The following is a 22,478-nucleotide window of genomic DNA, read 5'->3' on the forward strand; positions in this document are numbered from 1 at the left end:
TGACTTCCTTTTCTTGGGTTCTGCGCGCCTTGCGGGCCGGCTTCCCGCAGCCAGCGCGCCGCAGCCGCCTCGTCGCGCGGCCGGTGAGGGTGGCTGGGGGCGCGTCGCCTTCTCGCGGGGAGGAGGGGGGCCGGGCTCCCGGCCTTGGCCCGAGGAGCGGAGGGGCCTCCTTGCCGACCACGAGACTGCCGGGCCAGTGGTCCCTCGCGACGCGCGCCGCCAGGTCTTCCTGAAGGACCCTTTGCGCCTGGCCCCATTATCGCCCTAACTCTCCTGACCTCAGCAGCCCCTTAGTCAGCGGAGGCTAAAGACCTCACTCACTTTGCGCTCTCCCCGCCCCCTTCCCTCCTCTGACGATCCTGCATATACTTATTTTAATCGGGACCCAGGCAGTCTGTTTGGGGAGGAAACGTTCTCTGAATTTGTCCTGTAAATCCAGCCGTGTACCCAACGGCGAGGTTGAAATACTACGTTAATTTAACCTTTAGTCTCGAGGGAGTTTTTTTTTGGTCTCCCCTCTCTGGCAAAGGCAACTTTTAGAGTCTTCTGAGAACTGTACTGCATTACGTTGTCTTTGAGATAATTCTTAAGTTAGCGCCTGGAGGCAGTGTGATGGGAGGTTCAAAGAGAAGGCTTTACACTTTTTCCTCCACCTGTATCACAGTTTGAAATGGAAAACGTGCAGTGATTGACGGTGATTTTCCACACGAGGTGGGTTGCAGAATGCAGCCCCCGTGAGCCGTGGCTCTCCTTGGTTATTGGGTGCTACCCCTGAAGTTGATTTTAAAGCTCAACAGAATGGTCAGGTAAAGGAGCTGCTGAAAAGAAATCCAGTATAATTCAATAGAGCCATTTTATTGGATTCTATTAACCTGTTTAACTTGAAGCTAGAGCATGGCAGGAGTTTCATGTAGGAACCCACATACCAAGTGTAATATTGAATTTTAATTAGTGCATTCCAGGTTTGATGTGGAATAGAGTCACAGCTCACTGCCTTTCATTATATATTATATATTTCATTATATATTTTCCTTAGGATCTTGTATTTAAGAAACAGTTTTAGTATTGAGGGTGGGAGGAGTACCCTTTGAGTCATGAAACTTTCTTTGACGAACTTGAAAACTGGGTAGGTAAAATGTGAACCGTGATACTGAGGTAAGGTAGGAAACTGAATTTTATAGCATTACCAATTTGAGAAGTTAAGGCTTTTTTACTCCTGTTTTGAAACCGTGTTGACGTCTTAATCTGACAGACTGCAGAAGTACAGAATTTTCTGTTTGTGAGGAACTTAAGCACTTAATTGTTAATTATTATTAATAATTAATTTATTGCAACCCTATTATTTTGCAGAGTGAAAATAATCCAAGTTTCCTGAAGAGATTTAACATGAACTGAATAAACTAGTTGACTTAACCGAACACTTAGGTAGATAATTCATACCTCCCCAATGGATATTTTTGTACCAAAATTTGTTTTGATTTTGATGTCTTAAAAAAAAAAAGCCAAGTAATTACTAACTTTGAATTTTTTCCCGGTGTTTTAAGTATATGCCTTAGTTTGTGATTTGGAGTCATTAGATCAAATGATACAAATTCTATTTAGGCAATCTTTACATTTTATCAGTTGAAACAGTACTTTCCAGTTTGTTTGAATTTAGTAACGATTTTCGCTTCGAGAATGTTTATTCATATTCTTGATTCAGATAGTCTGTGTGAATTCCAGGAGACTGGCATTGCAAGAGTCCTAGGGTTATGGTGTATGTAACCTTGATATTAATTAGGAAGAAAGGTCCTATACACATGTAGTCATCGAATTCCAGCATCCTCAGCATCCCTTTTGTTAGTGGTCCTCAATGCAGAAGTCCCCAGGTCCTTGCTGGGGTAGGGTGAATTCTTTGCATCTCCCACTCCAGTGTTTACTGCAGGTTTTTAGTAGATACTTTTTGGCTTGTGTGCATTTTCCCTGGTGCGGCTTCATGTGAGGTGGGCTGTGTTTTATTCATCTTTGTATGCTTCATGTCAAGCGAAGTGTACTTTGTAATGCCTGTGGTTTTGTTGGGCTTAATCGAATTTAAGAAGGTAGCAGAGTGCTTGGAAGTCATGAATCATGATATTATAAACTTGAAATGCCTCATTTCCGTTTTTGTGTTGAATAGATACTCTGTTAGGCTGAATTCCAATATTGAAAGAGGTAGCAGGTATCTAATATTTTAGATAAATTGAGGCAAGAATTTAACATTGAGAATTTTGTTCTTTAACATGCATTACCCACTGTGAAATTGGGAAAGGACACCATTATTTAAATTTTTTGATAGGACACCTCAGTTGAGCTAAAATAATACAAATTTTCCACGGGAGCAAAGTTTGAGAACGTGAATTGAATGACCCTAATTGTTACTGTACGCCACGTTTTAAGGCCTTGGTTTCACTTTATAAAGATATATTTTTCAGTACATAGACTTCTGGAAGCAACATGACTTTTGGAGTTCAGACTCCTGTGGTAAGCTGTCCTGAAATGATATTTTAAACAGTTTTGGCTGATGCCTTGTGCTTCATGGTGGTGATACTGAAAACAAACAAACAAACAAACCCCAAACCAAACAAACCTTACTGTATTTTCTTTTTCCCTTAGGCTTATATTCTCTTTCTTTAATAGATTATTACAGTGTGCTTTGTTTATTAAAAAAAATTACTGAGGAGATTTTTCAAGCGTTTCTTTTGGAAAGTACCACCACTCCGCCCTTTGAATAGCCTTGGCAAGTAATGTTTGGGCAAATGCAGGGCTGTTTCCATAGTGTGATTCCTATTTGAGTATGTTGAGTTATATGAATAATAGTTCTCATAGGGACATCATCTTTGGACTACATGCATTTTTTTTTTTTCCCCTCCTGACACTATTACTGAAAACAATTGTACAGTAGAGTATGATAGTGCTTAATTTGTAGGGAGCAAGTAATTTCATATCTATCATTGCTGGTTCCTGTGTCAGTCCCAGGCTACCTGGCCCACCCACTCCCTGTTCTGTCTTTTCCACCCACTTCTTGAATTGATTTTTAAGACTGAAAATACCTTAAGATCCCCAGCCTCTTCAGGAGGTGGGATCTGGAATTACTCTGGTGCCCTCAGCATCCATTGCTCACAGAGGTATGGTGTCTTATTATATCCTTGGCATGTACTCACTTTGACTGAGTTTCAAAATGAGATTCTCATTTTGAAAAATGCTTTCGCTCATCAGGAGTCTTGAAATACATGGCATAAACATTTTAGGGAAGTATGTGTGAAGCATCTAGAATATATTAATATAGATTTAGATGGAATTAGGTTATAGAATCAGACAATTGATAAGAATTAGTGAGAATGTCTAGTCGTTTTCTCCACTTGAAGGTCACACTTAAGTCATTTAAACTCAAGATTACAGTTTTTTTGAGTATTTATTTTTAAAAGTAAAGCAGTTCTGCAGTATTTCCTTAGCATAAAATAATCCATAGAGTTGATATATTTCTTTTATTATTCCTTTTTGTATTCCAGATCCCTTGTGGACCTGGAACCTTGTCTTGAGCCTGCTCAAGAACTCTCCCTCTCCTCGCCATCCTCCCTCCCCTCAGGGAACTTGGACCTGGTCTTGTCCATGGTGGACGGTGGGGTCCTAGTTCAACTGGGGCAGAGTCAAGATACTTTGATACTGCTTCTCAGACTCACACTCACTGGATTGACTTCTCAGATACTGAGGACAGGACAGCTGAGAGCTGGGCTCTTTGGGTGTTATAATTTCAGCTTTTTTTGAGGGTCAACTTTCATTTGCATCTGACGCTAGGACACCCTGGTCATCCAGTCATTACGTAGATCCCCTTCCTGACTACCCTGCTCTTGGTTCTCTGCCTTCATCGCTGAGTTACTTACTGGGTGATTTTTATCCAATTTCAGTGGTAACTAATTATTTTCAGGTGTTTGATTTTCTACCCAGGTTTTCTCTCAGTTTTGAGCTTTCATTTGACCAAGTATCTGTTATACTTTCCCATAGCACATTTGTTCATTATCTGTCTTTCTTTCTAGATTGTGTGTACCCCAAGTGTTGGGACCGAATTTGTGCTGTTCCTGTCGGTGTCAGCACTTAGTACAGTACCTGGCACATAACAGGTGATAAATAAATACTGATTGGATATAATCAATAGTATGTTATCAGTATGGGAAACCAATTTTCATATAGAAATTGAGAATTCATACGAGAAGTTCAGACATTTCATTGCCATCATAAGTACTAGGGGGTCTGTATATTTTAAATTATAAGCATATCCACATACAAAATAGCATCATTAATCATCTGGCAGAGAGTTTATTTAAGAAGAAAAAGTATATAATTTTCACCATGTATTGTTAGGTGTTGCACATTTCTGTTTTTCTGGAGTTTGATTAAATGTATATTATTTTATATTTCTTACAAATAGAAGTTTTATGGCACTATAAAGAAGTGAATTTAATGGCCCTATTTTTGTGCATTAGTAATTATATACTAAAGAGTAAATTTTCATTAAAAGGCCCTTAAGTGCCTGCTCATAAAAAAGAGAGAGCTCTTTGATTTTGTTCTCCATACAATCCCAGTTATTGTATTGAGGAAAGTTATCAAACTCTTTAGTAGTCTAAACCTTTAATTTGGTTTCAGAACAGTAGTCATGTATTGAATACCCAAATTACCATGTCTTTAACAAGTAATGCAGACACTTATTAAAAAAGTAATGACCATAACTTTTCATGTAGAATTTCTTGTGCTAATTTTTTAAAGAGGACTGTTGAACTACATTCCCCATGAAGGCCAAAATCTCATACTTTTAAGGATAGTGGAGTATACATTTATGTATAGAGAGGAGGGGATGGTAATTTTTGTAGTGGCATTTTGAAGTGGATAGTTTACTAATTATGTTGAGGTAAACACTTTACAATTCTAAGAGGAAAACTTCAATTATCTGAATGAAATGAGGTACATGAAATTAGTTCAGATAAGTGGGGGAATCCTTAGTGTAAATGATGCATGTCAAGGGACATGACCTCAATCTTGATTTTTTTTTTTTCTATATATCTGTCAGCTGGTTTTACATTACTAGATTCTGATTCTTTTTGGTCATGCTGGGAATCATTGATGGAGGAGGTGAAGTTTGCTCTATAATTTTTTTTTTCCTTTGCCACAGAGGGAATCCAGAATATCGTATTCTGTGACAAGTATAATTGCTCATCTCTCGCCTGTACTGCCTGCCCTTTTAGGAGGTACACCACAGCCTCCCATTTTGTCACCTTCCTGTCAAACGTCAAGTGTGTTTGGGGACTCCTTGAGAATACACTTGATTTGAAATTAAAGCCACACTCCTCTGTCCAGTCTCAAGATGTTTTCCTGCAAGTTGTTGCAACAAGTTGTGAAGGTGAATTGAGCTGGATAAACCTTGATTCTTTTCCTGTCCCCCTTGGGCTTTAATATTTAAGCAGCAGTTTGCACTGTAAGCCCTTGAAATAGAAAGAAACATTGGGGCATAACCCCTGGCCTTTGCAAATCCTAACTTGAAGTGAAAATTTTTGTGATTGATTCAAGTGTTTTAGGAAAATGATTTCTGCTGCCATTTACTAAGGTTTGCAGCATTCCTGGGCTCCTGGCATCTGAAAGTTATTGTGCAATCTGTAGGTAGTCTGTGTAGCTGTGGTGACATTTTCCTCTAGGCTTTGGTTTTTTTTTTTGGTATGTTTTGTTTAAACAGAGGTAAGCTCATCTTAGCAGCAGAGGTGTGTGCTATCTGACACCTCTGTAAGTGAATTTTACTTCTTTCTTTAGCATTACCTATAGATGCTTTACTTAAACCACCGCAGAACATGGCTCTTTATTTTCAGCATCACCAGCTTCCTTTTCACCTCTTGGTCTTTGAGATACAAGATGATTCATTTCATGATTGCCTTGGGTAGAGTGGATATGATATCAGCAAGCTCTGTATACAGACCTTATGAGCAATTTCTAGTTCACTGCCTGAGACCTTCTTAAATACATGCAGGCTATGTGATTGAAGAGTTTAGGCTTCAGGGTCAGTCCAAACTGATTTTGACTCTGTACCATTTATGAACAGCATGTCTTTGGGGGAAGTTAGTTACTTCTCTGGGTTTCAGTTTCCTCATCTGTAATACAGGAATAATATCAGCTTAGTTTATTGAGTTTTTTTTAAAGAGTAATCTTAGCTGTATTGATTTGTTGTCATGTGCAGATAAGTGTTTAATAATGTGAATTAATGACCTATTTATCTGCATCATACACGATTTTAAAAAGTAGGTTTTGTTCCATTTGATAACAGAGATAGTCAAATAAGCAAGAATTATTCCAAATAGAGGTCTTGCGCAGTTGACTTTGTTTTTCTTTTATTCCTATAACTGCTTTGCTATTATATATGTTTTATTTATTTATTTATTTATTTTTATGTCTTTATTTTTTTTAATTTTTATTTTTTATTGGGGTAGAGTTGTTTTACAATGTTGAGTTAGTTTCTACTGTACAGAAAAGTGAAGTAGAGTTCCCTGTGCTATACAGCAGGTTCTTATTAGTTATCTATTTTATACATATTAGTGTATATACGTCAATCCCAATCTCCCAATTCATAGCCCACCCGCACCCGGCCTTCCCCCCCTTGGTGTCCATACGTTTGTTCTCTACATCTGTGCCTCTATTTCTGCCTTGCAAACCGGTTTATCTATACCATTTTTCTAGATTCCACATATATGCGCTAATATATGATATTTGTTTTTCTCTTTCTCTTTTAAAACTACGTAAGACTTTTGCAACCATCAGTCTATTTATATACAAAGGATATACCGATATGTGATATACCACATAGCTAAGCAGAATGTGGAGTGTACTTGCTGGAGTAAGACAGACTTGGATTTGAATATAGATGATCTAACATTTGGGTAACCTTGGGCAGGGTTCTTTACTTTTTTGATTAAAAGTTTTCATCTGTAAAATGGGTATTAAAGTTTAAAGAGTTAAATAGGGAAAAAAAGATAATAAAAAGGTTGTTAAGACTTAAGAGATGAGGTACGCAAAATATTGAGTAAAGCTGGAATCCATAAATACTGATAATTGTTATTATGACTTTGGAAAAGTGGCTTTACTTCTCTGGACCTCAAGCTTCCTCATCTGTAACATGAATATGTGAGAGAATTAATAGAGTTATTATGAGTATTAAATGAGATAATACATGTAAGAACTCATTGAATGTTAATTGCTACTGTTATTTATATTATTATTAATTACGTTTCAGAACAGATTGGACCAATTTTGAGTCAAAATGAAAGAATTCATACAGATATTTAATATATTTTTTATGTTGGGGGATATTTACTATGGATTTGGGTATGGCAGGTTATCATTCATTAGCTTTCAATGTTTCTTTAAGACAGCAGTAGTTCTCAAGTTGTGGTATACAGGCCTTTTGGGGTCACTGAGACCCTTTCAGGGGGTCCATTAGGTTAAAACTATTTTTATAGTAATACTAACTGTTTGCCTTTTCCAGTGTTTTTACATTTGCCCTGCTGATACTAAAGGAATAGTGGGTAAAACTGTGGTTATCTTAGTAGATATTAAATGGCAGTGGCACCAGGGTGTACTAGTAATCATTGTATTGTTCACTACCATGCATTCACTGTAAAAAAAAAAAACCTCAAAAAGCCAGTTTTACTTGAGTGTCCTTAATGAAGCAGTGAAAATTACTAGTTTTATTAAATCTTGACCCTTGAATGCATTGTCTTAATATTCTATGTGATGAGATAGGAAATATGCAGAAGGCACTTCTGCTACATATCCAGAGTACATTGTTTGTCTCAAGGAAAACCCTTATGTGTTCTTTTGAGTTGTGAGCTGAGCTAGCTGTATTTTGCATGAAACATCATTTTTACTTGAAAGAATGAGTACCAGACAAACTAGGATTATTTAGACTTAGGTATTTGGCAGTCATTTTCTTGAAAATGAACACAGTGAGACTTGTCACTTCATGGCAAAACAATAGACAATATTTGTTGCTGATGATAAAATTTGAGCTTTCTAGTGAAAATTAAAATTTTGGAAAACTTAAGTCAACTGCTGTGCTCTTGTCAGCTTCCCAGTACTTAAAGAGTTTTTTGATGGGATGGGTGGTGATATTATGAATGTGAGTTTTTGCTATGGTATTAATTAATTATGTCAAGATTTTCCATATTTATATAACTCAATGAACCAATATTTTCAAAGTGATCAGTGTTACAAAATTATGGTAAAATATCCTTATAAAAAGCAAGTAACAGAATACAAAAAGCTTATGTGATATTAGATTTCATATTACAGCTAACCCATAAACTCCTACTTGTCAAGTTTTGGTGCGGTATCAAAGAAGAACATCCACAGTTATCTGAAAATGATATTAACGTATACTTTCTTTTTTCTCACTGCATATTTGTGTGGGGCTATTTTTTTTTCATGTAGTTCGATCAAAACAATGTATCACAACAGATTGAATGTAGAAGCAGATATGAGAATCCAGCTGTCATCTATTAAGTTAGACATGAAAGAAATTTGTAAAAGTTGTAAAACAGTATTATTTTTATCACTAAGCTTTTTTTTTTTTTAATTATTATTTATTTATTTTTGGCGTGTTGGGTCTTTGTCTCTGTGCGAGGGCTTTCTCCAGTTGCGGCGAGCGGGGGCCAGTCTTCATCGCGGTGCGCGGGCCTCTCACCATCGCGGCCTCTCTTGCTACGGAGCACAGGCTCCAGCCGCACAGGCTCAGCAGTTGTGGCTCACGGGCCCAGTTGCTCCGCGGCATGTGGGATCTCCCCAGACCAGGGCTCGAACCCGTGTCCCCTGCATTGGCAGGCGGACTCTCAACCACTGCGCCACCAGGGAAGCCCACTAAGCTTTTTTTTGTATAATAAAGTAATTTTTCATAAAATATATTCTCATACTAAATGTCATTAAACATTTAAAATGAATCAGAGGAAAGCAGAACATATTTTGTCACAAAACTGGAACTTAATCATTGTCTTGCACATTCTAGAAATGGAAAATATTCTATTTCATTCAACAAATACTTGCAGAGTGTCTGTGAATAAGCAGTTTCCACCTGCAGGAACTCAGTCTAGGTAGGGAGATAGATGTCTGCATTTTCAGGTACTAACAATTCACCGAAACAAGTGCTTTGATAAACATCTGTTCAAAGTTGCATATTTTTTTCACCAAAAAAAGATAGCAAACTAAATGCCATTTTATAACCTGATTTTTTTTTTTTCCCTGTTAACACTACAGAGCAAATCTTTTTTCATGTTAATATTTATAGATCTAGGGCTTCCCTGGTGGCGCAGTGGTTGAGAATCTGCCTGCCAATGCAGGGGACACGGGTTCGAGCCCGGGTCTGGGAAGATCCCACATGCCGCGGAGCAACTGGGCCCGTGAGCCACGATTACTGAGCCTGCGCGTCTGGAGCCTGTGCTCCGCAACAAGAGAGGCCGCAATAATGAGAGGCCCGCGCACCGCGATGAAGAGAGTGGCCCCCGCTTGCCGCAACTGGAGAAAGCCCTCACACAGAAACAAAGACCCAACACAGCCAAAAATAAATAAATTAATTAATTAAAAAAAAATATTTATAGATCTATGACATCATTTTATAATAGTGAAAAATTGGAAACAACCTAAATGTCCCATGGATGGGAGAATCAGCTCAATTGTGTTGCATCTCTTATATCAATTTTAAAATTATAAATCACGCTTTAAAAAAATTTGAAATGAATAAATAGTTAAAATTTTCGCCTTTAATTTCTAATATGGTAAATATTGATAATTATAGCTCATATGAACAAAAGCTCTTGGGAGTCCTCAATTTTCAAGAACACAAAGGAGGCCTGATACTAAGAAGTTAGAGAACTATTTCTTTAAGGAATGGTGGCTAGATTCATCACATGAACAAAATTCTAAAGTTTTATTGTTTTGTGTATCTCTTTGGAATATGGACTACATACCTCTAGTTTCTTTTCCTGGTTGTAATGATATGTCACTGGATGGAGTTCTGTGTCATTCTCCAAGTAGGCAGAAGGTTCTTGTGTGTGTTTTTAAAGAAGATTTTCATTTTTATTTAAGATCGATGCTACCTATATTGTTGCAACCCAGAATTGAGATCATGGTTAATGGTCACTTCATCAGCGAATTCATTCTTGATACCACTCTTTTGGTTGCGAGCTATTCATGCAGTTTTAAGCGCTGTTCACGATGGCAGGCTACTTCAGGGTTGTAGTGAAATTCATTTTGCTGAAAATAAACTGCCATTTTCTCTGAAGTCTTTACACTAGGCTAATCTGTCTGCTGTGAAGTCTTCCTGACATTTCATAGCTATTTTCTAGATGGTCAGTCCACAACTTGTGAATGTGTTTGTGAATTAGTTATTTGCCAACAATATAATATGAATTACAGATGGGTTCCATAGTGCCATTGATACTATGGGCAGAGCCTCACTGTGGATTATTAACATCTTTCTTTGGAGAATTATATTCTGACTCCTAGAAGTCTAGCCAAATAAATTACTCCATTGCAGTCCAACAGTGGCAAGAAACCCCCTTTTCCCGCTTAGAATAGAAACAGGAGTGCTAAAGCTTTAATAGAAGCAAGAGAGACATTCTGAAGCAATGCTCAAGAGACTCAGGTTATCCTAGGCACCCCAGGTGGGTAGAAAGGGTGGTGAGTAACCCTCTCAGGTGAAGCAGGTGTAGAAACTTTGGGCCAACCAGCAATGGTGGAGGGAAGAAGAAGGGACATTCTAGATACTGCTTGCAGGTGATAGATACCCTTTTGCAGCAGTTGCTAAAAAAATAAGGGATGGGTAGTCCTAGGTTGGGAAATCCATATGTATAGAGTTTTGTTGTGTTGTGCTCTTATGTTTGGTTATTGTATGAACTGAACTCAAGAAATAGAACGACAAGCCAGTTGGGAAGGTTGAACTCATAGATTTATAGACCAGAGGTTTGAATGTAAAAGGAAATGATGAACTCCAGGGGCATTCATAATCAGGAAGAGCAGTGGAAGCCAGGAGGGTGTTGGAATATGCAAGCTGTTCACAAGGGCCCCAAACAAATTCACGTTACAGGGTGGCTGTTAGGGCAGGGGTAGAACTGGTGATCAGCTGGCACAGTTCAGTCAAAGAATGCTGTGACTCAGCCTGCTGCCTTAGGGTCTCTGGTAGGAAATATAGACTTTTAAGTGTGGTATCCATACAGGAAGCCTGTTATGGGGAATGGTGGATATAAAGCAGAAATCGAGAACCAGGAGAACCTGTGCACACAGACGAGGCCAACTGGGGAGAACTAGAATTTGACCTGAAGTTGAGCTTGTCTTCTTTCTGCTCAAGGGCATTTTTTGACCCCTTGGATTGAGGCAAGGCTGAGCCAAAGTGGGAAGCAGAGTGACCATAGCTAGCTGTCTGTAGTGGAGTGACAGACCTGCCCAAGAAATATTTGTTAAAGCAATGGATGGGAGTAAGGCAGGGGAACAACTGGGTCATTACACTCATGTTCTTCATGCAACAGACACTAGGCATCATATTACCTACCTACTCAATATTCTCTAGGCTAGGAGTCAGTAAACTTCTTTTTTAAAGCACCCGATAGTAAATATTTTAGGCTTTATGGATGATTATGGTCTCTGTTAAGTTTGCCGTTGTAGTGTGAAAGCAGCCGTAGAAAAATCCATAAATGAATGAGTAGCTATGTTACAATGAAACTTTGTTTATGGAGACTGGAATTTGAATTTCATGTAATTCTCATATGTCGCAAAATATTGGTCTTTTAAAAAAACTTTTCATCCATTAAAAAATACAAAATCCATTCTTAGATCATGGCTGTGTAAGAACAGGCAATGGACTGAATTTTGGGCCACAGGCTCTGATCCTTGTTTTCGGCAAATAAATGACTATCAGTTATGATGCAGAAAGCGTATTAGCATTACTGAAACAGATGTTCTCTAGGACAATGCTGTTGGTGACACTGTCTTGTTTTATAGGTGACACTGATACAAATCCGTTCAAGAATTTAGATGTGACATCTGCAGCAGGTTCAAATCTCTCAGCTATAAGACAAACTGGATACTTCATAAAGATTGCCATCTATTATGCACAGAGAGCCAAAATCCGTTACTGAGATTGTCTGGGTGAACTGCCTGCTGGGTCCAGTGATGCACTAGTAGACAGAGAAGTTGAGAAAGAAGGCTGGCATATTCTTTGGATGACTGGCAGAATGTGACACCAATATGGCATCGAGCCCTACTGTGATTCCAAGGACTGCATGACTAAATAAAAATGATTTTTTTGGTGGAGGTGGTTCAAGTAAATTTGATCTTTACTTGGGGAATGTGTAATGCATTATCATTCCATAGTGACACATGGTGATTGCTTTGGTAATCAGACTTTAAAGATCCTGTCTGTTGATGGATTTTAATGTATTACAGTTACCACCTTTTAGTATTGGGCTTTTTTACACTAAGGGTAACATTGTAAAGAGAAACATCTGCTTAACCTAAAAACGTTAATTTAAGGACTATGATTTCACATGGAAGTTTTGTTTGGGGGATTTTTGAAATTTTGCTCTCCCCTAGAGTGTTTAAAATATGCTTCTATTTGCAAAAAGCTACTGCTCCCAGAATTTTCTAGGAAAATATCCTTTTGTGTAGGCTACTGAAATCAATAGTAAGTAGAAAATTGTATTCTACAGTATTAATGTGCATAGAACATAGTATTATAAGTTAATACTAACTACTACTAACTATTAATAAATTAATGTCTTCAGACCTATTAAATAAATTCACTTAAAATGATTTAACAAGCAGATGTGAACTGGAAATAAACATATGTATTTTCTAGAACTATTGAATCACAAGAAAACTGGAACATCAAAGTACTCTCTGAACCAAGTCACTGTTTTATTTGGTTAGAGCCCCTGCTTTTGGCATACATCTATTTATACCAGTTACAGAGGATTTGAAAGCAGTGCTGGGAAATGAGGTGGGTGGATTCTCTCAAAAGTTGAATCCCATTTTTTTCCTCAGTGAGTCTTCAACATTTTTTTCATCTAGCGTTCAACAAAAACTCTGGCAGCCGAGGATGTAAAACATAGATTACATTTTATATAGTTCATACAGCTCATCTACAAACAGAAAAAGATTTCCTCATGATTTACCTTGAAATCTTTATTTAAGGCCTATACTAATCAGTTTGTCAGTGTGCCACTGCTACTATTGCACATTTTTGGTCAGAGTGCAGTGCAACTAACATAGCCATCCTGCTAGGAAGATTTGCAGATTGCTGAATAGTTACACACATCTAATTTATAAGTCAGATAAGTGATCAGAGTCATATGAAGTTGATTTCATGGTTTTTAAGCTAGTTTTTCATTGAAGCAATGCCTATAACTGAGGGACAGGTGTGTTGTAACATTTGAATGCCTTAAACTGTTGAATCTGGAATGAAAGGGATGTTCTTATAGATGTTCAGATCCTAACACTCAAGGATTTTGAAATAAAATGCTCTGTCATTCATTTATTGTGCCATAATTGAACTGCCCTGCAGATTTTATTTTGGATCGTTGTGATTAATATTTGGAAAACTTTCCCATTTTCAAATATAAGGCATTTTAGGAAAGACTACGATTGTGTGTGTGTGTTTGTTTAAATAGAGCAGCAAAACACTTTTACTTTATACATAAGATATATTTAATAAGAAATACATGGATTTAACATTGGTAGACCACTCAAATCAGGAATTCCACTGTCATCTTCTGGAAGCCTTCCATGAAGGGGAGGAGACAATAGCTAGATCCCTTTGTAGATTGCAATTATTATTTTTTCCTAAACTTTTTTCAAAATATACAGAAGGATGCATAGCTGTAGCTTGATAGGTTACAGTTATTCTAATTTCACCTGTACTTACTGAAATAGAGAAGACGTCTCAGAAATGAGTATGAAAAAAAGTGAATTGCAGAAAGGAAGTGCTGTTTGTTGGGATTTGAGAACATTATTTCAGACAAGCATCAGTGTTAGTCTTTTAGATGGTTCTTGGGCCAATAATTGACTTGAATGTAATCAGGAGAAGAAGAAAATCCAGTTTTTAAAATTTATTTTTGGCTGTGTTGGGTCTTCGTTGCTGCATGCAGGCTCTTCTCTAGTTGCAGCGAGCGGGGGCTGCTCTTCGTTGTGGTGCGTGGGCTTCTTATTGCAGTGGCTTCTCTGTTGCGGAGCCCGGGATGTAGGCGCGTGGGCTTCAGTAGTTGTGGCTAGAGGGCTCTAGAGCGCAGGCTCAGTAGTTGCGGTGCACGGGCTTAGGTGCTCCGCGGCATGTGGGATCTTCCCGGACCAGGGCTCGAACCCGTGTCTCCTGCATTGGCAGGCGGATTCTTAACCACTGCACCACCAGCGAAGTCCAAAATCCAGGTATTTAAAACTAGTTTTCTGTCAACGGTCAGAAGACTATTTTATCTTCCCTCATCCTGCCACGTGGTGAGGTCTTATGAATTGATTTTTGAGATGACGAAACATTGGGATTTATAGGGTCCTGAGAATTCATCAATTACATCTTTTTATCCCCAAACTTTGTTTTACATAGGACTTCTTTAGTCATATTTATAGGACATAAGAAAGACAGTGAACCTGACTTTCATAGACTCCAGAAAAGACTTTTGAAGAAAGATTACTGTAAGGTAAGATGTAGTAGGCATACATTCCTGTGATTATTTTAGTAGAGCAGTGACTATTTAGGTGGATTCTTTTCCCATTTCCTTTTCCCCTAACGTCATAGTCCCTGGTTAAAGCTGCTTTTCCTTGAGGCGAGTGGGAGGTAACTTTGTGAATGGAGATATTGAGGCTATTGTAGACGGCAGGAAATGAGTGGATTGCAAAAGAGAGAATGAGATGGTAAATGGGATAGGTGATAAGATCATAGATGAGCACTCCTTTTTTGGATTGACAAGGGTGCTAGAGTAAGGATATCAGTAGAATAGAGTTGATTTGTTATTACCTTGTACTACTGTACAGAATTAAAAACATGTTTTTATTTTATATTGGAGTGTAGTTGATTTATAATGTTGTATATTGTTGTACAGAATGTTTAGTTGTAGATACCATATATTTTAATCTGAATTTTAAAGTGGGAATTCTCCATTTTGTGCAGTGACTCTTCACTAAATGTATATATAATTAAATGAAGTGTTTGAGGATAAATAACATACTAATCTACTAAGATAAAATTTGTTTGACCAAATGAGGAATCTCCTTTTTTTCTTTCCCTTGATGTTTAGTCAGTAGCTCCCCACTCCCCTTTTTTGGTAAATTTTTATTTCACACTGAGTTGCTTAAAATGAAGGGTCCCTTATTATAGGTAAGCAGTACATGTAATGCAGGGGAATCACACCTATCATAAGATGATAGGATGATGACTAAGACTTCTTTGTTTCAGGATTTCAGCTGAAGCTCCAACGCTGAAAATAAAGGGTAGTAAGCATCCTTATATTCTAAAGAGGAATGTGGGGCTTAGTTAAGGAGAACAGGATTGCAGCATCCACTTCGCATACATAAGTGAAATCAGAAGAGGAGTTTAAAAACTGTCATTCAAGTGAAGAATTGTTAATCTAGTGGAGAGTTAGTTCTGTGACATTTCCCTGTTTCTTTCCAAAAGGACCTTTTATTTCCAGTCCAGGATTTGGCTATGTCTTCCAGGAGGGTAGATTGGTATTTAATTTCTTGTTTGGATGTTTAATCAGCTACAGAATCGTGTTTCTTGATACTGCAATGGCAACTTGCAAAGAGTTCTTGAGAGAGCATGGCATACGTTTCCTAGAGTTTGGGGGCGTTCCTGAACTGACTCGTTTCTGGAGGGGAGGAGAGTGACGGAAGCCAGTGAGATGGCATGTTGAGTGAGAGAGCAGTAGTGGAAAGAGTTGACGTTTGCATCTAGCGTAGTAAGAAGGCATAAGTTTTTTTTTGTGGACCAAGTGGATGCCATGGGAAGTAACCAGGCTTGAGTAATCTTAATGGATCCTGCTAAGGAGGGCTGCTTGCCCTATGAGGGAATTTTGGGAGGGATAGTAAGAGGTCAGCCTGAGAGTGCAGCCCGCACACCAGGGAATTATTCAGCGTGGAGGGTCCGGCCTCTTTGCTTGCTGTAACTTAAGGCGGCCCTGCTGGGAAGACCTGAAATGTACTGTCCAAGCTGGGCTTTGAGAATGAGAGGAGGTAGCTATCAGTAATTACACAAGTATAACAGATCATCCTGTTTCATGGCTGTCGAGTAAACCCCCATGGAAGTAGGCACATGGGACACTTTGTCCCTCTTCCTCTGCCTATCCTGATCTGGAGGAACGACGAAGTGAAAAAGGAAGTGGAGAAAAGTGAAAGAGCCAGCAAGGATTTTGAAAGAAACTGATTCTGTTCTTTCTCTTGGCTGTCCTGGGCTGAGGCAGGGTGCGTGGGTACTGTTTGAATAAGATATGAAACTGAAGGTATAAATTGGACTAGATTATATTTTGCAGCACTTGAAAATGACTGAGAAGCAGCAGGATTTTTATCTGGGATGTTATGGAGAGATGGGGAAGTGAGATCCAGAGGAGTATATTTGAAGTGATGAAAAGAAATTAGAGCATATATCCCGTTGAGTTCATTGTATTTGATCATTTTCTTAGTTTAATAGGATTTTAATTTCATTGAACAAACCTTTAATAAGTACCTACAATCTGATGTGTAAGGTACTCAGTTAAGCATTTTAGGGCAGGCAAAGATGAGGAAGATTTTCTGTCCTCAGGGGGTTTCCACTTTAGTGTAGATAGGTAAACTTAATCCATGACAGAGCAACATAGGTGCTCTAGACCTGTAAGTGGCAATGCTGTGGGGATGTGGAAAGAAGTGAATACCCCTGGGGTTCAGGGCGGGTTTTGTGGAGGAGGCAGAGTTTGGGCTGGGCCTTGAAGGAAGAGAATGGTAAGAGCTGGGAAGAGGGGCATTCTGGCGTGAGGGAAGAGTCAAAGGCACGGGATTGGGAATGAACAGATGGCTGGGAGGAAATAATACTTATCCACACTGAACATTTTACTTTTTAAGAAATGGTTTCCGTCACCAGTTAAACGTGTTTGCCCATGTTGCACTTCCAGTTGAAGTTTGATTTTTTTTACATGCCATTTTGCATTTTGTTAGTAATGCACAAAGTATATTCCTTTATGAGATATAGTGTGGAAACGTTATTCACGTTAGAACCTAGATGGTTATAAGCATCAAAACCAAACTTCTAAGTCTGATCACAAAGTCTATTACTTTCCTTGATTTAAAACAGTAAAATGTAGAGATGATGATTTTTACATATGATCTTGAGCATTTGGCAGTACAATTAGTTTCATAACAAGTGATCGTTTTTTAAAGCCTTCCCAGAATAAGAATGAGTATCTTGATGCTAGTGTCACTTTTAAATAGCTATAGCTCCAGGAATGTGTCTGTTCACGTTGTTATCTTAAATACACACCTTATCTATCCATATTGCTGTACTTCAGATGTGAAAGTAAAAATAAAGGTGTGAAGTGCCTAACAGACTTGTATGGATTTATGTAAATCAGAAAACACACAATCCATTAGTGCTGAGGCCCTAATATATTAAATTCAAGTATGGATTATTTCCTCAAAGTTTTACACACACACGCACGCACACACACACACACACACACACACACACACACACAGTGTGATACCCAGTGATTAACTTTGCAAAAAAAAAAAAAAATTGTAAGAGCTTTTTTTCTGTGAACTCCAGACACATACCCAATTGTCTTGTGGTACCTCCATATGGTTAGTTAAAGGTATTTAAAATACTCAAAACTGAATTGATCTTTTTGCCCAAACTTGTTTTATCTTTAGTCTTCCTCATCTAAGTTAATGACAATTCCACCCATGTTACTCTGACCAGAAACCTTGGAGTCATCTCTGACTCTTCTGTCTTATATCTACACTTCATCTGTCAATAGTTCATGTTGACTCTTCATCAGAATACATCTAGAATTTGAATCTGACCACCTCTCACCACCTCCACTACTGCCTCATCAACCTATTATCATCTCTTACTTGCATTTTTTTTTTTTTTTTTTTAGCTGCGCTGAGTGGCATGCAGGATCTTAGTTCCCCGACTAGGGATCAAACCTGTACCTTCTGCAGTAGAGTCTTAACCACTGGACCACCAGGGAAGTCCCTACTTGGATTATTTTAATAGTCTCCTAACTGGTCTCTTAGCTTCCTCTTACAATCCTCAGCTCAATGTGTAACCCAGCAGCACTTCAGTCTAGTCTCAGTGCAGTAGCCAAAATAATCACAATTAAAACATACATCAAATCTTGTCTTTGTTCAATTCAAAACTTCAATTGTTTCCTTTCTCATTCACTGTAAAAACTAAAGTCTTTGTAGTAGCCTATAAGGCTCTACATGATCTTGCCCCATCTGCAATCTCATCCTTTGACTGTGTTGACTACCCCCCATTCACAACCTGACTATTGTTCCCAGAATAGCTGGCCTCAGGGCCTTTGCACTTGTTCTTCCCTTTGCCTGGAATGCTCTTCCCCCTAGATAACTGCTTAGCTTATTCCCTAACTTTTCTTGGGTCTTTATTGAAATGGTACATTCCTAGTGAGACCTTCCTTGACCATTTTATTTAAAGCATCCCCCTCCTTCCAGTAGCTTTATTTTTCTGGTTAGCACTTTCCTAAACTAATTGTATATTTTACTTTTACTTTTTTTATAGTCAGTCTTTTCTTTTTAGGATGAAAGCTTGATGAGGGCAGGGGATTTTGTTTTGTTTACTACTGTACCACCCCATTTAGAATCATTCTTGGCACATAGTTCGTACTTGAATACATAATTATTGAATAAATAAAAGACAATAAAAATTTATTATATGGGGGTTAAACCTGTAGTAAAACCTGATGTACCCTTATTGGTGTCTTTGGGCAATGATGCTATTTCCAAATGTCTGAATATTACTTTTCCTTTTAAATTTTTAAATCAAATGTATTGGGGGGGTGTAATTGACATAAAATAAAAGGCACTTTAAATGTAGTGTTCAATGAATTTTGATAGATATATACACCTATGTAACTACTATTACGGTCAAGGTATAGAATATTTCCATCACCTCAAAAAGTTCCCTTGTGTCCTTTTGCAGTCACTTCTCCCTCCCTCCCTCATGCTCATTTCCAGGCAATCTAGTAATCTGATTTTTGTCACTAGTTTTCCCTGCTCTAAATTTTCATATAAATAAAATCACATACTATGTACTCTTTTCAGCATGATGTTTTTGAAGCTTCTTCCTATGTTATTGTATGTCTTAGTAATTAGGTCCTTTTCACTGCAGAGTAGTGTTCATTGTATAAATGTGCCACAACTTGCTTATCCACTTACCTGATCGTGGGCATTTGGGGTGTTTCTGTTTTGCCTGTAAGGAATAAGTTACCATGAATGCTCATGTTCAAGTCTTTGTGTCTTATGCTTTAATTTTTCTAGGTTAGATACCCAGGGGTAGAATTGTAGTGACATTTGATAAGTGTATGTTTAACTTCATAAAAAACTGCCAAACTGTTTTCAAAGTGATTGTACCATATTCTCCCCAAATGTATGAAAGTTCTAGTTGCTCCACATTCTGGCCAGCACTTGATGTTATCATTCTTTTAAATTCTGACATTCTAGTGGGTGTGTGGTGGTATCTCATTGTGGTTTTAATTTGCATTTCTTTGTTTACCAGTGACATTGATCTTTTCATGTATTTATTGACCATTTGTTTATCTTTTTCTCTGAAGTATCTGTTCAGATCTTTTGGCCATTTTAAAAAATTGGATTGTTTGTTTTCTTGTCATTCAGTTTTAAGAGTTCTTTATGTATCTGGATACAAGTCCTTTGTCAAACGTTTTCTCCTGGTCTGTAGATTGTCCTTTTTCTTTCATTAATTTCATCTTTCGAAGAGCAGAAGTTTCAATTTTTGAATAAATCCATTTTATCAGTGTTTTCTCCTCCCTCCCTCCCTCCCTCCCTTCCTTTTTTGGTTCTTTCTAAGAAATCATTGATTAATTCTAGGTTGTAAAGATTTTATCCTGTGTTTTCTTCTAGAAGTTTTATAGTTTTACCTTTTACATTCAGTCTCTGGTCCATTTTGTATTAATTTTTGTGTAGAGTGTGAGGTAAGGATCAAGGTCCATTCTTTTCCATATCGAGTTTTCCAAGGATCACTTGTGGAAAAAACTGTCTTTTCTCCTTTGAGTTATCTTGAAACTTTTATTAAAAATCAACTAATCATATATTTGTGAATCTTTTCCTAGACTCTATTATGTATTGATCTATATGTCTATCCTGCCAACAACACACTGTTTAATACTAAGTCTTGAAATAAGTGGTATAAGTTGTCTAACTTTGTTCTTTTTTGAAATTGTTTAGGCCCTCTAAATCCTTTCCATTACCATGTCCTTGAAACTGTTTTATTTTTAATTTATTTTTTGTTGTTCTTGTTACTCATGAAAGGGCATTTTAATATTTAACCTTGGCACCTAAGGCCCTCTTCAGTTAGGCTTTAGTCTACTTTTTCTACCTTTATTTTCTCCTTTTTTTATACCTAACAAGTACTCCAGGGTCCTGGTCAGTATTTCTATATTTACCTCCCTTTCTTTGATAATACTCTTTCCTTTGCTGAAAACCCTTCTTCACTTCTCCCTTTTAAAATCCTAATCATTTTTCAGAGTCTCTCATTTCTTTGTGGTGGTGCTTTTCTTACTAGGATATTACAGTCCTTTAAATATTTGTCACATCCTTCTTATTAAATTGTAAGCTCATTGACTGCTTTACTCATCGTTGATCCTCCCATAGTGCCTCACTAGCCCAGAGCATGGCACATAGTTAATGTTCTGTAAATATTTATTGAACATACATAACAAATCTTTAAAATAGAAAGCCTTTAGGGTGCCTTAAAGTATTAGATCTCCAGTGTGGCTTGTTGAGTGAATAAGCAGATACGTAAGAGTGTACTACCTGCTGCAGGCATCATGCTGCCCCCCAAATAGATCTTTTTGCATGGCTATAGTTTTAGAGTAGGGAACAGAAAGAAATAAAGGGGCCATTATTTCATCTAAATAGTGTTCACCCAGTAAAGTTGGAGGACTGCTGTGGGCAATTACTCATCCTCTGATGTAATCCGTATCTTTCTGTCTTCTTTTATGAGAGTCCTTTAATTTAACCTGTGTTGGTCAACATGATTTTTTATTGAGGACAGGCACTATTTATGGTGCAAGGGTGAACCAGCTAAGCCCTCAGTGACCTGTATACAAATGGTGGGCACATGGATATTTTCTGTATGCCATGAGTAAGTGCGGAGATGGGTATCATGGTAGAACAGAAGAGGAATACTTGGGTGTTTGGTTGCCCTTTTAGGTTCTCATAGGCCTATATCTAGGTGTATAAATTGGGGAGGACCAAATGTGCTTTGCTTAGCCCAACGTTCACTGACTGAGCAGTCTATTTTCAGATAGTTCTTCAGATACTAAAAGTCATCCGTCATTGCTTAGTTTTATATACTCTTCCATTTATTTATACCTACTGTCGTTTGCTGAGATCATCCCTTCAAAAAACATTTTCTTGAGGAGCCATGATGCGCTGGATGCTAGTGCTGGCACTAAAATAAAAAAGACCTGCCTCCTGGAGGGGTGGAACTTTCATTTGAGGCATCAGTATTCAACAAATGCTTCTATATCCCAAGGAAGTACTGTAACATATACAGATTTGTGGAAAGCTAGTTTTGTGACCTTTGAATCCCTTCACTCACATAGAGGATATCAAAAGAGGGAAAGACTTCATTAGGCGAATTTTTCTGGAATGTCATTGGAGTGCTGTGTGTTTTAGTCCTGCCTTTCACAAGTTAGGCATCTGAATCTTTCATGAAACCTAGTGAGAGGAGTGTCAACTGTAGTCCATGGTCCTCAGCTGAGATCACAAGGGACTGATGCTTGACTCATGCCTGAGAAAGCGTTAAGTGTTCTGTGGCAGTAGGGCTGGGCTTGAGAAGTAATTGCACTGCTTTCTTCCAGCAGGTCAGAAGTGTATGTATGTATCCCAGAATATGAATATCAACCTGGTGTTATTTGAAAAGGAATCCTGCCCAAGGAAGTTTTTTGCCAGGGAAAGAAGATCCCTGCAGTAAAGAGTTGTGTGGGGTATACGGCCAGAGGTCAGAAACTGAGGGGACACTGGGAGGGAGCTGTTAGCTAAAGGAGAGCACTGCTCCTGGCAGGAATTTTGCACTTGGAGGCTCATACCCATGGAAGAATGCATATGCACTTCCCAAGAGAAGGAAAATCAGCTTTAAACAACTGCCATATTCATATAACGCTAGGTCATTTTGGTACAATAGCAGACAAATAAGAACTGTTCTATGATGCCTGACCTCT

The 22,478-nt window shown here is 38.1% G+C and overlaps 1 protein-coding gene across 12 annotated transcripts in view; it reads left to right on the plus strand.

Annotated features, from left to right (window-relative positions):
* The window catches only part of GTDC1 (glycosyltransferase like domain containing 1), a 463,274-nt gene that overhangs the window by 49,985 nt on the left and 390,811 nt on the right, over nt 1–22,478 (plus strand). The gene's annotated exons all lie outside the window — the stretch shown is intronic.

This window comes from Eschrichtius robustus, chromosome 5 (assembly GCF_028021215.1).
Source record: "Eschrichtius robustus isolate mEscRob2 chromosome 5, mEscRob2.pri, whole genome shotgun sequence".
Lineage (NCBI taxonomy): Eukaryota > Metazoa > Chordata > Mammalia > Artiodactyla > Eschrichtiidae > Eschrichtius > Eschrichtius robustus.